Consider the following 19677-nt stretch of genomic DNA (forward strand, 5'->3'; position numbering starts at 1 on the left):
CTGGCAGGCCAGGTGACAAGCCTGTGCAAGACAATTGGAAGTAGTGAGGACCGCGGCAAACTGGAAAACACACGTCCTGTTTGCAGATTTTCCACTTTTAGAAAACAAACACGCCACTGAAGCCAACGAAACACAGCTGTGGGCCGGATTTGGCCCATGGGATACGGGTTTGCAAACCCCACCTGTGCTAACATTGCCTGCGAGGCCGCGGAAGGTTCTCAGAAGATGTCAAAGCCGGGCCTCAGGAAGCCATCGGCTGTGTACTTCCCAAGGATTTCCCCTACGTTCCCCTCTCTTTTTCCCCAAGCGGTGTCTCCCCAGATGCTATTGTTAATTGGCTTTTATTTATTTTACCTGCGTTTACATTTCAGGCGCCTAGAAAACGTATTTTTAGATGCCGCCACAGCGCGTGCCTGTGGAGGTTCAATTCCATCCTGGCAGAAAACGGATTCCCTCTGATTCCTGCTGACACGGCTCTAGCGGGTCAGCCAGTCCCGGTTCCTCTGTTTCAAGGGGAGGAAGCAGATCGGGCCGGCAGGCTGTTCCTTCAGTAGAACGGTCCGGTGTCTGTAGGACGGGGCTCCTTTTCAGGACCAGCCTGGCCACGTGGGGCATTTCTCTTCTGGAAGAGGACGGGATTGGGCCACACTCGCAGGAGCGCGTTGACATTTTTATTTCAAAGCCCTCGGTCCAAGCTCCACTGTGTTCCTTTACGTTCTCCGGGTTCAGAAGTCGTTGACTAAACTGGGTGTGGCCTGGACAAGGCTGAACGAGTCCTATCATGTTTTCCTTCCAGCCCATCCCCACCCGTTGTTAGTAAGTACTTCCCTTACTATGCCGAGGTCCCGACCGGGCCCTGATGGCGGCCAGCCTCGGTGGGGTGGCTGGGACGCAGCCCTTCCCAGGAGGTTCGGCCCTCCTGCACACCGGCAGGTTCCGTTCCTTCAGCAGGTCTCCATAGACGCCACAGAGCGAACGGACCACGCTAGCTTCCCGTGTGGAATGTCTGAATCTCCTTCCAGAACCGTCCCCGCTTTGCACGGAGTTGCCATCCCTCCGGCAGCTCTGCCGTTTAACGCCTTTCACAAATGAACTCGCTCGGGTCAAGGACTGTAAAGAAAAACAAACGCCACTTTACCGTAATGATAATTGCATAAGAATAAACCAGCACACGCGGAACAAATGAATGAACGACGGCCTCACCCTAGCCCGTATTTATTGCAAACCCGTAGCGGACAGGTTTCACAGGGAAAGAGGAGGACAGCGTGTGATTCTCTTCTCGGTGTCACTGAGCAGTTTTGAGCCTCTGCTCTGTGTCCGTCCCTCTGTTACAACTGGGGGGACAGAGAAGAACTAGGAAGCGCCTGCCCTCAGGTAGCTCCCCGCAGAGTGGGGTGATCTAAGCGCACAAGCCAGCGAGCCCAGTGCTCTAACAAAGGGGTGTACAGAAGTTCCTCCAGAAGGAAGTGACTAACCCTGCCTTGGGGCACAGGGAATGTCTTGCAGAAGCTGGGACATCAGGGCTGGGTCTCAGAGGCACGCCCTTTCCCAGCATGAGCCTGACTCCAAGTTGGGGACAATGTCTGCCCTCAAGGGAAAGTCGAAGTTGGGCCCCATGCCTGGTTCCCCAGCTCCGGTGTCCCAGATGCCTTCGCAGGGGCGGACAGGGCAGACACAGCCTTTAAAGGCCAGTCCCCTCCCCCTCTCCCATCACCCATTTTCCTCACCCACCACTTGGGGGACAAAGAACCCCAGTGAAGAGGCAGGGCATTGGGGGTTGATGACTCACAAATAAAATGGCAGAAAGCTGGGAATGAAAGCTGGTATGCAGTATGCCCAGGTGTGTGTGTTTGGGGGGGGGGGCTGGTGGGAGAGACCCAGATTGGGGTCCTTTATCACTGAAATTGTTTGGAATTGTTGGTGCATGGAGATGATAAAAAATAGATAGACTTTGTGTCAACCATCCTTCAAAAACAGACAAATGAGCAGGTCGAGTTCTGTTATTGTTTTGAATTTCTCTAGAGACAACGTGCTCCCTTATTCCATGCACTCCAGGTGGACTCCTCCCATGCTCCTGGCCCCATTTGTCACGGAATAAAATAACTTCCTGAAAATTCAGAAAAAAACCTGAAAATTCCAGAGCACTGCCCACGCCTCGGGATTTCAAACAGGATCCGGCTCTTGGTGTGCCCGGCATGTCACAGCCGGCAGGAGGGACCCGGGACGTGACTTACAAGTCCTGAACCCCCTGAGGATAAGGTGTTATGAGGATCCATCATGCCAACAGCCCAATGGTTGCCCCCCCCTCCATCTTGAACCCATGGGGCAACGGGATTGGGGAGCAGGGAAGGACCTAGGGGGTCCAAGGAACCCTGCCTCTCCGGGATCCAGAGTGGGTGGATGTGAGATGATGCAAAATGTGTCAACGATTACTCTGATCCTCTCTGGAAGAGACACCAGAGCCTCGTGGGGAGGTAAAGAAACTTTCCCAAATGACAGCAGCAAGAAGTTTGTTTGGACCCAGAAGCATAAACTTACTGTTTTTTTTCAATATTAAAAAACATTTTTGAATGTTTATTTTTGAGAGAGAGAGAGACAGTGAGCGAGCAGGGAGAGGCAGAGAGAGAGGGAGACACAACATCCGAAGCAGGTTCCAGGCTCCGAGCTGTCAGCACGGAGCCCGATGTGGGGCTCGAACCCACCAACGGTGAGATCGAGGTCTGAGCCGAAGTCAGACGCTCACCCGACTGAGCCCCCCCTCCCCCCCGGGGCCCCTGGATGTATAAAGCTATTGTTAAAAAGTCTTATAAAGACTCTACAGGCAGAATGTTTAGATTTGAACACTGTGAGCTTAGGCAAGTTACCTCATCTCTGGGTGCCTCAGGTTCTCATTCTAACATGGGGATAATAATAGTACCTAGAGCATTGGGTTGCTGGGAAGATTAAATGAGTTAATACGTGGAAAACACTTGGCTCGGAGCCTGGCAAGTAGGAAGTGTTGAACGACGGTAACCATTCTCGCTAGTGAAGGTGACACCCGCTAAGGTGTTCAGGTCTGATGTCCTTACCTTCCCAGTGATCTGGGGTCTCTGACTTCTCTCCCACAGGAAATATTTAGGGAAATAAAGATTTCTCCAAGAACACAGGGTACTCTTCAAGAAGCACCGTCTCCCTGAAGTTAGCAAGTGGCCTCAAGAGCAGAGCACCTCTGGTTAGCAGAATCCTGTACTATCGTGGTAGGAATCCGGCAGAAAGAGAGGGGCCCCTAAGGCATCTCTGCCTCATCCTTCAGTGGACACATCGCCCCTGGTTTCCATTTCCTGTCCATCAGAGTGTCATCGGAGAGAATGGAGTGTCCCCCTCAATTGTACGTTACATTGCTTTCAAAAGTGAAAATTGTTTCCTTATTACACAAGCACTGCAAAGCGCTTGCAGAAAAAAACAGCTTGAAAGAAAAAAATCCCCCATCTATGCTCCTCACCTAGACACCTTCTGGAACGCCAGGTGTATGACTTTCTGGATCTTCTACATCACATACACAGCGTAAAAAAAAAAAAAAAAAAAAAAAACCCAAAATGTTGGCTCAGTATATATATAATTTTGTAACCTGTATTTTCCATTTGAGAGTATATCATGAGCATTTTTCCATGGCAGTAAATATTAATTCTACAACAACATTTTTTAATGGCTGAAGAGCATTTCATGTAACAGTCTTTCCATACAACTCTTACTGTTTCACGCACAGCTCCTTTCTGATTTTGAAATCTTTTGTTTTTTAATGTTTATGCATTTTTTGACAGAGAAAGAGAAACAGAGCGTGAGCAGGGGAGGGACAGAGAAAGAGGGAGACACAGAATCTGAAGTAGGGTCCAGGCTCTGAGCTGTCAGCACAGAGCCTGACGTGGGGCTCGAACTCACAAACCGTGAGATCGTGACCTGAGCCAAATTTGGACGCTTAGCCGACTGAGCCACCCAGGTGCCCCTGGTTATATTTCAAAACTGAGATCTAGACCATATAATTCACCATTTTAAAATGCAGAATTCAGTTGGGTTTTAGTATCTTTACAAGGTCACGCGACTATCACCGCTAATTTCTAAACGTTTTCATCACCACCCCACGATAGAAACCCTGTACCCATTACTCTGCTTTCCTCCCTATCCCAACCCTCGAAAACCGTGAATCTGCTTTTCGTCTCTGTGGATTTGCCTGTCTGTGGATATTTCGTAGACATGAAACCATACGCTATGTGGCTTGTGTCTGACTCCTTTCATTCAGCGTCATGTTCCCAAGGTTCATCTGTGTGCTAGGATGAATCAGTATTTTGTTCCTTTTTTATAGTTTTCATCGTACAGATATGCATTTTCTTTATCCATTCATCAGTTATTGTAATTTTATAACACGTTTTCTAGTACCTCAGTGGTTCTTATAGTCCTCAGGCACTCAGCATCACCTGGGAACTTGTTCAAAATGCCAATTTTCAGGTCTCACCCAGACCCACTGGAATTATAGCCCCTTGGGGGTGGGGCTTAGCAAACTGTTTTAGCAAGTTTTTCATGTGATTCTGACGCCTACTTGTTTGAGAACCACTAGCATACCTTATTACACTTCTTAAACACTTTCTTGGCTTTTCTGGGTGTATTATTCCTCTGGCCAAAGTCACTAGTGTTTTGGAACGTATATCCAGGTTCAACTTTCATAAGCTGTTAAAGTTCCGAAATCTTTCATCCATGCTTCTTTCATTGTTAGGGTCAATAGTTACCTGATACTTAAATTCTCCTCTCCTCTGTTTCTCTTGTTTCTAAATCCAGTCTGGGGTATTAGATCCAGATTATTATATATTTTTTCGAAATGTAGATTGTCTTCAAGAAAAAGATGTTCACCTTTGTATTCGATTGTGTGTTATTTAGAAGATCATCTGTTTTAGCTGGTGTTGGGGGCCCACTGTAATTTCTCTGTTCTTGGGCTCTTTCTTTGATACTCTGAGTTGCTATCGAGCACAAAAACTACAATTCCCAGAATGCACTGCGACCAGGGTTCTTATGTCTCCATTGCCTCACTTGTGGAGACCACATCTCAGGATAGCCAGTGCGTGTCACCCATTTGCCTGCCTTCTCTGTGTAGAGAAAGTTATACTGGGTGGGGTGGGGTGGGGCAGGCATAGTGCCCAAAAGGCAGAAGGCTAGTGGCCTGGTTTTCTGGCAACGATAAGGAAGCTACAGATATCATCCTTTCTTTTCTTCTTCTGTTGGTCTCTGTTTTGAGACCCGAAAAAAGATCATTCCACGAACTAAAAACAACAGTACATTTATAACATTTTTGCTCTGTCCACCTTATTGTTTAGTATCAGTTTCTCCAAGATTCTGTCTGTTTCTTGAAGCAAGGGTGTCTTCGTTTTCAGCAATGAGAATTAAAAAAGATATATTTCCCTATGTTTTCATGGGCACGTTGAGAGAGATTGGTTGGATATGGCGGCCACACGCTTGTTTGAAATAGGGCAGCACATTCACCTCAGAGCCTGTGTCTCAGGTTCACTTTGGTTTAAAAAAAAAAAAATCACATTTGGACTGAAAGGGAAAGAGATAGTACAAAATGAAAAGAAGTCTTTGGACTCCCAGAATTCTATTGGTGAGAAGCAAGCAAAATTATGCAGCTGCAAACACAGGTCACCTTTCATGGAAAAGGAAGAAAAATTTAGACGTAGAAATGAGAGCCATGAGAATCACTCCTGAGCAGATATGGGACTGAATCCTAGACAAGGAACTTCCAACATTTGCCCAGCTGGATTTCAGGACGGCTACCAGCCAGTGGCTTTGGTGTACCTCCCGGTTTCTTACCCCCTTTCGAACAGGTGCATCTATGGTGGTTACTCTGTGCCTGTCCTGTCATCATATGTTTGGGAGGGGGGGTGGTTTGGTGCAGATAACGTGTATCTTTAGTTCACAGTGAGGGGAAGTGTATGTAAGGGGCTGCACTCAAAGAACTCTGCCCGAGGAGCTTCAGCTGCATCTGAACTTGATTCAGACAATGAGATTCTGGGCTTTGAGCTGATGTTCAAATGGGTGAGAATTCTGGTGGCCTTGGAAGGGGATGACGGACTTTTTACATATGGGAAGGATGTAAATAATTTGTGGTTTGGAGGGGGACTCTGATGGTTTTAAAGATATAGCCACAAGAGGATATACTGTGATACTTCTCCTTCAAGAGGTGGACTTTAATTCCCCTCCCCTTGAGTGTGGGCTGGACTTAATGACTTGTTTCTGATGAACAGATATGGTAGGAAAGATGATGTGGGACTTCTGAGACTAAGTGATAAGAAACACTGAGGCTGTTCCTTCCGCTCCTTCTTACCGGCTCTGGAGGACACCAGCCGCCATATTGTGAGGACACTCAAGCAGTCCACTGGAGAGATTCACATGGTGAGGAACTTAGGCCTCCTTCCCACAGGCATAAGTCATACTGGGCGTGAATCCTACAGACTTAGGTAAGCCTTCAGGTGACAGCAGCCCCTGCCAACAGCTTGCTGCAACCTCCTGAGAGAATCTGAGTAGGACTGCCTGGCTAAATTGTTCCTCGACTTCTGACCTACAGAAGCTCAGAGATAATAAATGTCTGCTCTTTAAAACCACTAAGGTTTTTTTTTTTTTTTTGGGGGGGGGCGGTAATTTGTTACACAGCAATAGATAACTAACACACTACACTGTAGCAGAGCTTGAATCCTGATACCTTTTGATTCTTGACATGGAAAGAAGGATCCAGGCCAAGAGCTCTCCAGGGACAGTACATGTAGCAGAGAAAGGTACCCGTGTCATAGGCATAAAACTCAATAAATCTGTACAAACTGAAAACCTGTGCAATCAGCACCTAGCTCAAGAAGCGGTTTATTGTCAGCACCCTGGAGCCACATCTCATGTCCCCTTCCAGTCCTTATGCTCTCAAGGGAAGTTACTATCTTGACCTCTAACAGCAAAGACAAGTGTTGCCTGTTACTATACCTAACATACATGAAATCATATATTTTTTTTGTCTGACTCCTTTTACTCAACATCGTGTTAATGAGATATGCCCAAATCGTTGTCTATAGTTGTGGATTGCTCATTATAATTGCCCTGTAGTATTCTATTGTGTGAAATCCTACAGTGTATTATCCATTCTGTTTGTGATGGGCATCTGGATGGTTTCCAGCCTTTGGCTATTATAAATAGTCCAACTATGAACATGTAAAGATAGGTTTTATGATGGATATGTCTAAAGATTGACAAGTCGATAGGCAGATGACTTTCCATATCTTAATTTTTGGATACGCAAAAGAGGAAACTGAAGGTTGTCATAATCGGAATCCGTGTTCCCAAAAGCTAGTTTGAATTACTTCTGAATCACAAAAGGGTTTCCGTTGGGACTGTTCATTCCTGCACATTCACGCTGCCTACCGTGTGCAAAACTCTTGATAGTGCTGTATGTCAATGAGACCTTAATTAAAAAAAAAAGATCTCTTGGGGGAGAGCCTGGTCCTACTCTCCAGGAGTTTTCTACGTGGCACAGATTAAGGGGATTGGGCAAGGAGCCACGTGGCTGCAGGGCAGGGCAGAACTCCGTAAAAGCCACAGAGATACTTTAATGAAGGGAGTCAGGGAGATGAAGGGGGGCTTCTTGGAGTGTGGGTCTTGGATAATAGACATAATTAGATGCTCAGAGTTGGGGATGGGGTGGATGAAAGGACATTTCAGGGGGAGGAAACGGGAGGAGAAGAGTCACAGAAGTTGACGTTATTTATAGATCACCCACCTCATTAAAAATGATTTGAAGAATCTCAAGGGTGGGAAACATATCTTCATTCCAGTGCCCGCCTCCCCCCTCCGCTCCCCCCCCCCCCCGCTTCTCCGTCATTAAAATGCACGCAAGCCATTTTGTTTCCTCCTGTAAAGAAACCTTAAATCAGATGCAGCTTCCTTTTGAACCAAAGCTTACTTTATCAGAGATGGGTAGGTCTGAAAGATGCCAAGTTCATCCGTTCATCCACTGAACATCGCTTGCGTGTCTGAGTCATGGTCCCCGGCCACCGGGGGTGCAGGTGGGTAACGGATGGCTCCAGACAAAGCAATCCCCAGCCATGCAGTGGCTGTAAAATAACTAAGCAGCAAATTCCTGGCCAGGCCTTGCCACAGGGAGCTCGCTGAAATGGATGATTGTATCTGCACGGTGGGGGAGACATTCTTCCCTTCACCGAAAAAAAAAAAAAAAAACAAACCCACAAAAAAACAACCCAACCCTCTTGGCTGCAGTGGCGGTCAGAGAGGCAGACTGCTGAACGGAACGAGCTTCTGGACAAGGTGTGCACGGCACAAAGATAAGGCTCTGCTAGAGCTGTGCGGGGCGTCTGCACTGTGTGTGCACAACTCACGGCGTGTGCCAGTGCCGGCGGGGGAGGGCTACCCGGAGCCATGTGAATTGTGTTCATGACAATGTGCTTCCTGCGTGACCTCTGAGCGGCCGTGGGTGCAGAGATGCAGTCATCGCTATTGATACGGGAACAACAACCAGGAAGGGGGGACCTCCCCGTCTAATCTGTGTTGAAGACGGCACAGGACGTGGAAAAGGACACCGGGCTGACGTAAATCCCAGACGAGGACCAAAGAAGGGGTTCAAACAGTGTGTGAGAGGCCTTTCCACACAGAGCTGAGGACCTCAGCGTGCAGAAGCGGACGCGGACATCGGAGCCCTGACGTGGTAGGGCATCGCGTCACAGTAACACACGCACGCACACACTTGGCGATGGTTCCGGAAGCTGTGCATGGCGCATTTTGTATGATAAGTTCAATTCTCAGTAACGTGAGGTGCCTGGATGAGACCAGCCCAAGACGCAAAAAGACCAACCACAGTATAATTCTTCATACTGTCTTTAAAGTCCTGAAAAAAAGCCTTCTCAGTATATTTCCGGACAAGGTGGACTGCACCCCAGCGACTAGAGTCCATCGTGCGGAAGGGCTGGGCCGCACGGGCTGCTCCGGCCAGACAGTGAGGGTCCCATGATTCGGGTGTTCTCCCTGGGGAATGTCTTCTAGTTCCGCCTCAAGATCGGCTCTCAAAACACTGTTGAGTCCATGCAAAGTCGTTGTGCTGGCAATCGGCATAAACTAGACAGCGAACTTGGCCACCGAGAGGGAAAAGTCCACCCTCCTCACGTGGAAAGCACTCTATCGCCCTCCTACCTGGGGTTTTCAAAGTTATCCACCTCGCCCCACCTCGCCCAAGCCCTGTGAGCGAGGGAGCGGTGACCCATCAGACGTGCCCTCGGCTCGGAGCGCTCTCGGAAGGAACCTCTTCTCGGGAGGCCGTTGAAGGGCCTCCTGTCATCAGCGTGGCCAAACGCCGAGAGGGGCCCTTGGGGGAGCGTGAGGGAATGCAACTCCTCACACTAGAGTTAGAGAAGGAAGCTAAGGGAGGCGCTCGTTCAAGAACCCACGTTCCCAGTGGGCCTCCCCCACCCCCCACCCCTGCTCTAAGCAAAACAGCTGTGTGTTTAGGCTTTCTTATAATCGGCCTGCATGGTGCAGATGGGGAGCAGAGGGCAGAGATGCTGTGGCCTGTCCAGGTCCCGCTGACAGTCAGTGTCGTACCCAGGCAGAAACAGCCCTTGTTCTGGACTCCTTCTCCAAGATCCTTGATCCTTCCATTAGCACCTCCGCTGTCTTGCGCCCAGAGCCCCCTTCTCCTGCTTCCCCCCAAAGCTAACTGAAAACCCCTCCGAGCGGTTGCCCTCAAATCTAAAAATAAAAGGAAAGCTGTGTCTGTGTTGCCGAGGCCGGTCCACCCCAGGTCAGGTCCTCGTGGCTGCGGCTGCTTCTGGCAGAGGACGACGGGTCAGGCGAATGGACACGTCCACCCCGCCTAATGACAACGGCTGCTGAACTGAGATACGGGGTTCTGGAATACTCAGAAGGGCTTAATCCTCTCTCCTGCGGCCTTTTCTCCTGGTATTTCCTGAGGACAGTTTGAGTCCTGCAGCGACTTGCTTTGGGTCTGACTAAGCGTTTTCTCTGGAGAGGAGCAAGCTACAACGAGGGCCTCATTCCTGGACGGGAGCAAGGCCCAGGAGAGGCCCAGCGAGGAAGAGAGCCGGGGCTCTGGGCCTGCGGCCTGGCTGTCCCTCACAGAGGGGAGAACATGTGTAGCGTGTGGCTCTACATTCGCAAGGGCAGGAGTTTAGCTGCAAGATCCCCTTGGTTTTTTCTGAATCGAGAGCAAACCGCGAATTCTCCCCCAGGGCCAAAGACAAAGTTGTCCTCCGGGAGCACTTCTTCCTCCATCGTGGAACATCGGGTCCAGGAGGACCCCTGTGTGCTGTGACACACGGGCGGCACAAAAATCCTTTGATCTGAGCCTCGACTTGGCCCTCCCGGGCACCTTTGTGGCAATTCACAAAACTGCTGTCGTTTGCGTATGCGGAGATGTTTGTTAAGCGGCAAGACCCCGAAAAGAAAAGGGCCCTTTTCACTACTCCGTGGTGACAGAGAGACTGGAACGGGGCGGGGGGGGAACCTTCACGGGTGGGCTGGTGACAGGGAGGGGTACAAGGGAACCTTCTGGAGAGCTGGGAAGGTCCTAAACCCTCGGCCTCTGTGGTGGCACTGGGGGGCACGTGCATGTGTGAAAATTAAAAAGTCACCACGGTGTATGCTTCAGATCTGTGCCTTTTGGTCGGTGTAAGTTATGCCTCAACGCAAAAGAGAAATGCCGTTTTCATTGCTTGGATACTCCGGTAGTTTGGGAAGGGGACTTCTATGTCCAAAAGCTAAAACATGCGTAACTTCCATATTTCAAGCCATCCCTGGGCTCCCTCCTACGATACCTTCTGTGCCCAAGCTCTTACCTCATAAAACATGACCGACTTTCAAGGGTCAAAGATGATTTTTCCCCATCTGTCATTCTTGTCCGTGGCGAATGTGGACATGTCACTTGGAATGTAGCACGGAGGCCCTGATGAAATTGGAAAAGCATGTGGAGATAAAAATCATCCTGGGATGAATCCAGACACTTCCTGCCACTCTCCAGATGTCACGGAGCTGGGAGCCACCCTCCCGGGGGGGAAGTGATTCAGCCCGCCCCGGCCAGATGTGTAGGAAGCCGCCTCGGCCCCGCATGCTAACACTGTCCTGATTGTGCAGAGCATATGTGTCCGGTCAAGAGTGAAAAAATGCAGGCAGGGGCACACGCCAGGAGTCTTTCAAGCGTGGCCCACCAGTCAGCCTACAGCGCGAGGCCCCGATCCGTCCAGTCAGCAGATGTGTGTCACCGGGACGCAGGCTGAGGCTGGTCAGACGGTAACAGAGCTCAGTGACCTCATGCACACACTCAGCCCTCCCTGAGAACCTCACGCTGCAGTTGTCATGCCGTGGGACGCGTGTCAGCTTGATTCCGAGGCTGCCTGCCACATCCACGCTCGAACGGCACCGAGTGGCAGAAACGCCCTTTCCTGCACCCAGCAGCGTGCCGGGGACTTCCACCGGCGGGCGGACGGGACCAGCACCCCCGGGTGCCCCAGCGCGGACTGCCGACTCCGGGTCACTTTGAGCCGTCTCGAATGCAGCCGCATGCAGGCTGTTTGGGGGAAAAAATGTCCCATCGCCAGGTTGTCTCTCCCTCCTGGTCTGGCCGGGGGCCCAGGCTGCCCACGACACCCCTGCCCTGGTCCCCCGGCAAGCCTTCAGGGCTCCCACCGGCCCGGCCCGTCTACAGCCCGCCCTGAATGTGGAGTTTCTCCAAATGTTCTACACTTACTGAGAAAGCCTTTGCAAGAGCCCTGGCTGCTCTCACGAAAGAGGGTTAAACGTGCGTGCACTCTCGCACAGGCACACATGTGCATACACACACACACACACACACACACACACACACACACATTCCTCGGGAAGAAACAGGGAACCACATACGATGTCACTCAGAGAGAGGTGGACAAAGGGCAAGGCCAGAGACACTCTGGACGAAGCCAGAAGGCCTCGTCAGGAAAGCCTCTGTGTGCCCACAACCCCTCAGTTGGCCAGCAGCGGGGGATACTGTTCCGAAACAGAAGTCACGGTATGTAGTCCTCGTGGGCGAATATGGCTGGGCAGATGTAGAAACATTTCTCAACGCTTGTTCCCACCAACTGCTTAGAAACCAGGTCTTGGAGAGATCTGCACCCGCCCCCCCACGGCTTTCACCCGCAGACCTCCCAGCCTCTGAGGAATTCACGGCCGGCACAGAAGGACTCTGTTCCCGGGGCATCCATAGTCCTCGTGGGCTGTCATTTTTGGCAAAGGCACACACCTGTTCTCTTTCCACCCAGACACCAGGAAAGCCAAAAGGACTTCAATCATCACGTCAGCTCATCCAAAAACTGTTGCCTTCCTGTCCACACAAAGATCTCCCTTTACAATCATGGCTCTGGTTGCTGAAAAGCTGACCCTCAGGACGGCAAGGCCAGGGGGCCCCCCTCGTCCACAGCACACCCCCTTCCTGCAGGGAAGTGTACCGTTCTGGACTGTGCAAACCGACGTATCTGCCAGGCCCCGTTTCAGTTCCAGGCACCGAAAGCGGTTGCTGAAAAGCTGACGGAACATCAGGGCTGTGGGGTGGATCCCCTCCCCTCGCAGGGAGAATTCTCCGGGAAAAGCAATGGTCGTGATAATACATACCTGTGGCTCATCACCAGTCATTTACTTGGCTTTAGAATTTGTTTTTGTGCTTACGTTGGAATATGGGTCTGCCTGAGGCTGTGGGAATTCACAGCACTTTAGATAAACTCCGTGTCCTTCCCCTTAAAGACCTGGCTCAGGCAGAAGCAGACTGGGCCAGTCTGCTGTGCTGCCTCCCCGCTCAGAACCAGACATCACGACGACCTCCCGAGGCCATCTTTGGCTGCCACTGTGCTCCAGGAGGTGACAAACCTTCCCTGTCCCGCCACCTGCCTCTGTGCTCCCAGGTCACCGCCTCCCTCTGACATCTAGTCTCCTAAAAAGCTTCTCACGTAATGGCAGGGACTTAAGCGGGCCACCCTGGGCATTTCTGCTTATTTGCTGGACACGGTTTAGATGGCTCATTGCCTTTAGGGAAAAGGACTAGAGAGGCGAATAGTGAGCAGGAAATTATGGGGGAGAAGAATATCGTGTCTAGAATGTGAGCGTCCCAAGGGCAGGGGGTTTTTCTGTGGCCGCTTCTCCAGCACCTAAAACAGCACTAGCAACATCATGGAGAGTCAACAGACATCTGTCAAGCCAATGAGAAGGATCAAGGACTTCCCATCTCTAGAAATTCTGTGACATTGTTTTCTTAAAAACCACGAGCAAATGAGCCCTGGGAAAACTCCAGACAAAAATCCCCTCAAAGCATTAACTCCTGATTTTCTGGGGAAATGGTAAAGCAGGTCTACTCGGGTTTATTTGCGCCATTCAGCACACATTTCTCACCCCCAGTCACGTGCCAAGGACGGGGCCCAGATGTGTGGGGCTGGAGCTCTAGGAAGGCCGGCAGCCCCCCTCCCCACCCCTCCCCGCCCCCGCCCTGCACCGGCCGACAGACGGGGCCTGGTGATCCCGCACCACACGGTGTGCTGAGTGCTTCTCAGTGCTGGAGACGGGCTCTGGCAGCCAGGGAGGGAGTGACTAACTTCTCACTTTGCCCGGGGGCCTTGGGGAAGGCTGGGACTTGAAGCCTCAACAGGAGTTCACATGCCTGGCAAGGGGCAGAGAGAGAGGGAAGGAGTCCAAATTCTCATCTTGGACCATGGTTCCATCAGATTACACATTTACCAGAGTCGCTGACAAGGAGCCAAACGGACAAGCAAAGGTTGGCTCTTCTCTCCTTTTCTCTCTTCTCCGGAGAGGGATGCTAATAATGAACAACGGTGGCCCAGAGGCAGGTGAGGGTGAGGAAGACACGGGGAGAACGGGCCGCCTGGACAGCCAGCCCCTCCGAGTCACTGGGGCCTGGCCGTATGTGCTGTTCGCCACGCAGATGGGGGTCTGAGAGCCACATGGCTTCCCCATCAGGCTGGGCCCTCGGAGGTCCCCGCCACGCCGTGCACCTGCCTGGCACCTTACAGACAGCCGGCCGCCGGGGGGCTGCTGCATCGGGACGACGGACAACAGGACAGACAGGCAGTCCTGAGACAAAGGGCGCTCTCAGGAGAGTGAGTGCTGCTGAAAACCTGCTGCCCGTTAATTGCCGGGGAGTGAAGGATGCCAAGGTATCTTAATTCAAATCTTACCTCACCGTCCCAGGGACCTTTTGTTGCTGTAAGTAAGGATGGTCCTCGGTTCCAAGAAGAAAATTAAAGGCTGCTCCCGAGATGAGCACAGTCATTTGGATGAAAGAAAACACACAGTTGCATTTAGAGATCAGATCTCAACAAGACGGGGCACCACCTCCCGCCCAGGGAGGACCGGGCCACAGGAGGCAAAACTGGAACTCATGCGAGAATCCTTTGCCCCTATTACAGCACCTCTCGCCGGGGATCTTGACACACATTTCAGGCGCTAATTAGTTCTTGCGGCTATTGCCACGGGTGCATATTACACATGTCCATTTTCCTGATGGGAAAACTGACAAGGACATGGACAGGAGAGACGTTCTTGGAAGGAAACCATCCTACGTCTGCTTAACCGGGTTTGCCCAGGGAGAGCTGTGGCCTTGTCGCTTTGGCCTGGGGGCACCGTTTGCTGCGGAGCTCAGAGGCTCTGCCCTCCTGGGTCTGGTGCCACCATCTGTCCCCGAATTGGGAATAAAAATGGCAAAGGCTTATTCTGGAAGCTGAATGCTCACGGGAGTGCTGCCTGCGAAGAATAATGCCGTGGCAAAGGGCATGACCTCCGGAGCCAGCTTCCGTGGGCTTTTCTTTTTCTTCTTCTCCTTTTTCTTTTTCCTAGCTTCCGTGGGTTTAAACTCAGGCTCTGGCACTTACCAGCTACGTGACGTTGCTAAGTTGCTAAGTTTCTCCAGTAAGAAACCAGGCCCAGGTTTCCTCAGCTGGAACACAGCCTTGATGGCAATAATAGTTCTTTTCTCACAGGATCCATGAGCCTTCAAGGAGTATTTGTGGAGGTTTTGAAACAATACCTGAGCCACAGAAAAAGTTAAGCATTGGGATGACACGTACGGAGTCACCGGCATCTTGAGCACAAGAGCCCCAGCTCCAAGCCGCGGCTCATTCTAATTCAATAACAGAGAAAGGGCTTTATTTAAATATCATTTACAAAACAATTAGATTTCTCGTATTTTCATATCTCATTGGTATTCTATTAGTTACCGCCAATTTATTACTGTATTTATAATATTGGTTGGTAGTATGCTTTTTTAAATGTTTTTTGTTCACTCACTTATTCAAATACACTTTAAACTAAAAAAAATTTTTTTTAATGTCTATTTACTTTTTGAGAGAGAGAGAGAGAGAGAGAGAGAGAGAGAGAGAGAGAGGGCGAGGGGCAGAGAGAGAGGGAATCACAGAATCCGAAGCAGGCTCCAGGCTCTGAGCTGTCAGCACAGAGCCCGGCGCGGGGCTTGAACTCACAGACCTCGAGATCATGATGTGAGCCGAAGTAGGAGACTCAACTGGCTGAGCCACCCAGGCTCCCCCAAATATACTTCAAAAGCAATGTGTAATACCCCCCCTTTTATTTTATATTCATCATGATGCATCACAGGACGGTGTTGGGTATCATGTGCCTGAATTGGTAAGCCAAGTTGCAGGTAGGAAATGAAGGGATCAAGGTGCCCGCATTCTAGGTTAGAGAACCATGGCCTGGGGCTGCTGGGGGAAACACTGTGGCAGGAAGTGTGAGCATCACCCCCACTTCCCCCAGCCACAATCCCCCAACAATGGCTATAGAGACCGCCAGGCCAGGTGTGCCCGGGGAGCTGGGAATGGAGAAACTTCTGTCTTTGAAGCGGGGGAAGGAGGCTTGGGGAAACCTCTGTCACACTGGTGGGGTGGGGGTGCGGTGCACTCCTGGCTCACGCAGGGACCAATGGGGGCCCTGACCCAGCCTGTCACCGCGGTGCCCGGGGTGTGTAGGAGCAACGCTGGGGGCAGCTGTGTGTTGGGAGCCGTGGGTGGAGACCGGGGGGCGGGACCCACCCCCCCATCTGTTGGCCCCTGATCTGGAGTTTCCATCCCAGCTGGAACATGAGATTGATTCTACATGTGCCCACGGGTCTAAGAGTTGGCCTGCTGAGGGTACGTGTGTTTGGGAGCCCGTGACCACACTGAGGGGAGCATCGGATCTGCACCAGGATGCTGTGAGCTGGCCAGGAAGATACAGGCCCAAAATCTAAATGGGCCATCGATGGGGGGCTGCCCGGAAGGGAGCCCTCCTCTGGGGCCTCCTGAAGGCACCACCGGCCAGCATCAAAGCCATGTAGAGTACAGTATTGCTGGGTGGGAATTATGTCCCCCTTGCTGGGCCAAGGGAGATGACAGCTGTCTTCCACTTCTTCCTCTAGGCCCCAACGCCGGCTTTGTTGTGAAAAGCCGGAATGAGAACGAAGGAGGATGAGAGAGATCACCAGAACAGCCAGCAGACACAACCACCGGCCCCGCAGAAGGAGAGGAACTCTGGGCTGGGTATAATAATAGCCAAACTTACACAATGTTTCCTTTGCGAGCTTGGCACTCTTCTTTGAGAGCTTTAATTGTAGCGGCTCACTTACCCCTGGCAATACTCCTTCCTGAGAGGCAGGTACCATCATCATCCCCATTTAACAGATGAGGAAACTAGGGGGCACAGAGAGGTGAAGCAACTTGCCCAAGGCGCTCAGCTCGTTAAGTGCAGAGTTGGATTCAACCCCGGCAGCTGGCTCCAGACTCCGTAGTTTTTCACTGAACAACACTGAATCTTAAAAAATAAATAAGACCGTTGGAAGCAATCACAACCAAAAAAAGAGGATGAACCAAAAATAGCCAAGAAGTTATAGAACTGGAATGACATACCATCATGGCTGCTACTCCCCGACAGGAAAGGAGGGTTTGACAGAACATGCCTAATGGCGAGCTTTAGATAAATAAAACAATTCCTTGTTTACTCACCCCCGTGAGTTGAGATTCCCTGATAAACTGCCTTCCCACAGCCTTCTCTGTTCCTTCCTGCAGGCCTGTGAGGCAGGCACTGCCAGTATTCTCACTTTACAGACAGGGAGACCAAGGTTCAGAGGGGTTAAATGAGCTCCCAGGGTCACCCAGCTACAAGGTGGGTGTTTGAAACTAGTTCTTACTGGCTTTAGAACCTGAGCTCCGGGGAGCCTGGGTGGCTCAGTCGGTTGAGTGTCTGCCTGTTAATTTTGGCTCAGGTCACGATCCCAGGGTCATGGAATGGAGCCCGGCATCGGGCCCTGCACTGACCATGGAGTCTGCCTGGGATTCTCTCTCTCTCTGCCCCTCTCCCTGGCTCCTGTGCTCTCTCTCTCTCTCTCTCAAATTAAAACAAAACCAAACCAAACCTGGGCTTTGAACGTCTTTGGTGCTGTGGAGGATACCAACATAAAGCCAACGTGGATGGTGCCATGTTTCCGGTCTAGTTATGTGAGGGAGAAGGCACAGACAGGTGGTGAGAATGACACGTGGGGCATCCGGTTGGGCCAAGGGAAAAGAAACTCCAAGTGGCACTTCCCCAAAGGACTTAGAAATGACAGGACTAATGACACTGTGGGACAGTGCCAGTGATGGCTGACATTTTGAGCCCTTTACACTGGATACATATGGCTTCACGGTGACCTGAGGACAGAGGGAGTGTCCACTCCATGCTGTGCATGAAAACCCAAGGCTCAGTGGTGCACCCAAGGTCACACAGGCAGAGGCAGGCCTGGACGGAAGCCAGGCCCCTGCAGTTTCCCTGACTTGACCATCCACAGGGACTGGAGGCAGAGGAGACCCTGTTATTCCCACCATGCGGGGCGGGCGGTGCCGGACCTCTCTCTGGCCGAACCTCTCTCTGGAGCTTGTACCTGCACGTGCAAGGACCCGCTGGACATCCTCCACCCGGATGCCCCCTGCCGCTGCCTTCCGCCCACCACAACCTGCCACGTCAACTCGTCTTCCTCCCAAACTATTCTTTCATTTTCCCATTTTCTCGTTGACCTGGTCAACAAATGCTCTCCTCCCCAGGCTCTGGAGGAAACAGCGAACATCTCTGTGGCCAGCAATACTTTCCGCCTGGTTGCCTTAGCCACGAACACGGAGACGTTCCCGCACACCCCACCCGCCAACCCTCCACAGCCAATTATTCACAAGTTCTTGTACTGCTCCTATGAGATGTCTCTGCAACCCATCCATACCTCCCCAGCCTCAGTCACCCTCTCCCTCCCCGGGCAATTTCCACCGGGTTATGCTGCACTTGTTTTCTTGTTTTGGTTTCTGGAGCTTTGTCACAGCACTCTTGCCCCCCCCCCCAGGGTTTCACACATCCTGTCCCCTCTGGCAGAACACTCCTCTGACTTCTTCACCTGGCTGATACCCGTGTGTTCGTCTGATTTAGATTTAAATGTCTCCTTCTCAGGGAGTCTTCCTGGACCCCGTGTATTGGCTGTCCAAGTACCCTGTATATTTCCTATCCTGCCGGCCATCACTCATTAATGTGTTAACTTATTCAGCACATCTTCTCTGCAAAGACCGTTGTCCTGCCCACCAGGGGATCCTTAATGATGGAATGAACGTATGAACGAATGGAGCAATGAGTGGATGGATGAAGGCCCAGGCTCGTTAAGATCCATGGCAAAGTCAGGACAGAGGAAGGATCTCTGGGGGCTCCGGCAGGGAATCTGGGGGGAGGGGCAGAAATGCCAGGTGAGGATGGAGAAGTAAGCAGGAGCTGGAATAGGGTGGTCCTTGTCAAGGGTTTGAACATCATCTTGCAGACAGGAGCGTTCTGTTCACCGGAATAGATGCTCGCTCTGGAGACAGATCTGCCTTCCTCGTAGGCAACACTTCCGTCAAAATTACCATCTGTGGACTCACAGGATGCCTTATCCACCGTCGTAGTATTTCACGCGGCATGGTTTCTGAACAAGAAACTCACTTCATAGCGAATGAAGTATGGTAATGGCTCACGCTCGTGAAATTCACTGGTTTTGTCACGTCCCCCACCATCCTGAGGTGGCTGGGAAACAGTGGAAAGGCCTTTCTAAGACTCGGGTAGAGCATCAGCATGGTGGCAGTACCTTGGAGGCCGTGGGCCAGGTTCTCCAGAAGGCTAGATAGCCTCTGAATCAGTGTGCAATATATGGTGGTGTTTCTCCCCTGGCCAGGATTCACGGGTCCAGGAAGCAAGGGATGGAAATACGAAAGGCACCATTTACCCAAGCATCACTACTATGGCCCAGACCCTTCGCAAATGAAGGGTTGAGTCTTCCCACCAGATAAAAAACCATGACCGACAGAGGTGCTTGCAAAGGCATATGCAATGGGTAGAGAAAGAAGGTGTTATATATAACTACCAGCTATGACCATGTAACCAGTGACAGAAATGATTATTTCTTTCTTATTCTGTTATGAATAGGAGTGGGTGTGTATCATGTAACATAAGATGGATATATTGACTGTATAGGATAGTATTTAAGTATTAACAATTTTTCCCAGTCTTATTCAGATATAATTGACACAAAACATTGTGTAAGTTAAGTCTTGCTAACTTTACATCACAGTATTCAAGATA

General features: G+C 51.0%; 1 long non-coding RNA gene across 1 annotated transcript; it reads right to left on the reverse strand.

Annotated features, from left to right (window-relative positions):
* Positions 1-325: 325 nt before the first annotated feature.
* LOC147580487 (uncharacterized) lies at positions 326-16947 on the reverse strand. Its single transcript, XR_015252974.1, has 2 exons — positions 16682-16947; positions 326-1110 (listed from the first exon to the last, which is right to left on the reverse strand). It is a non-coding gene; the product is annotated as an uncharacterized LOC147580487 (long non-coding RNA).
* Positions 16948-19677: the final 2730 nt, after the last annotated feature.

The sequence above is a fragment of the Puma concolor genome, chromosome B3 (genome assembly GCF_028749965.1).
Source record: "Puma concolor isolate L17-30 chromosome B3, mPumCon1.1.hap2, whole genome shotgun sequence".
Taxonomy (NCBI): Eukaryota; Metazoa; Chordata; class Mammalia; order Carnivora; family Felidae; genus Puma; species Puma concolor.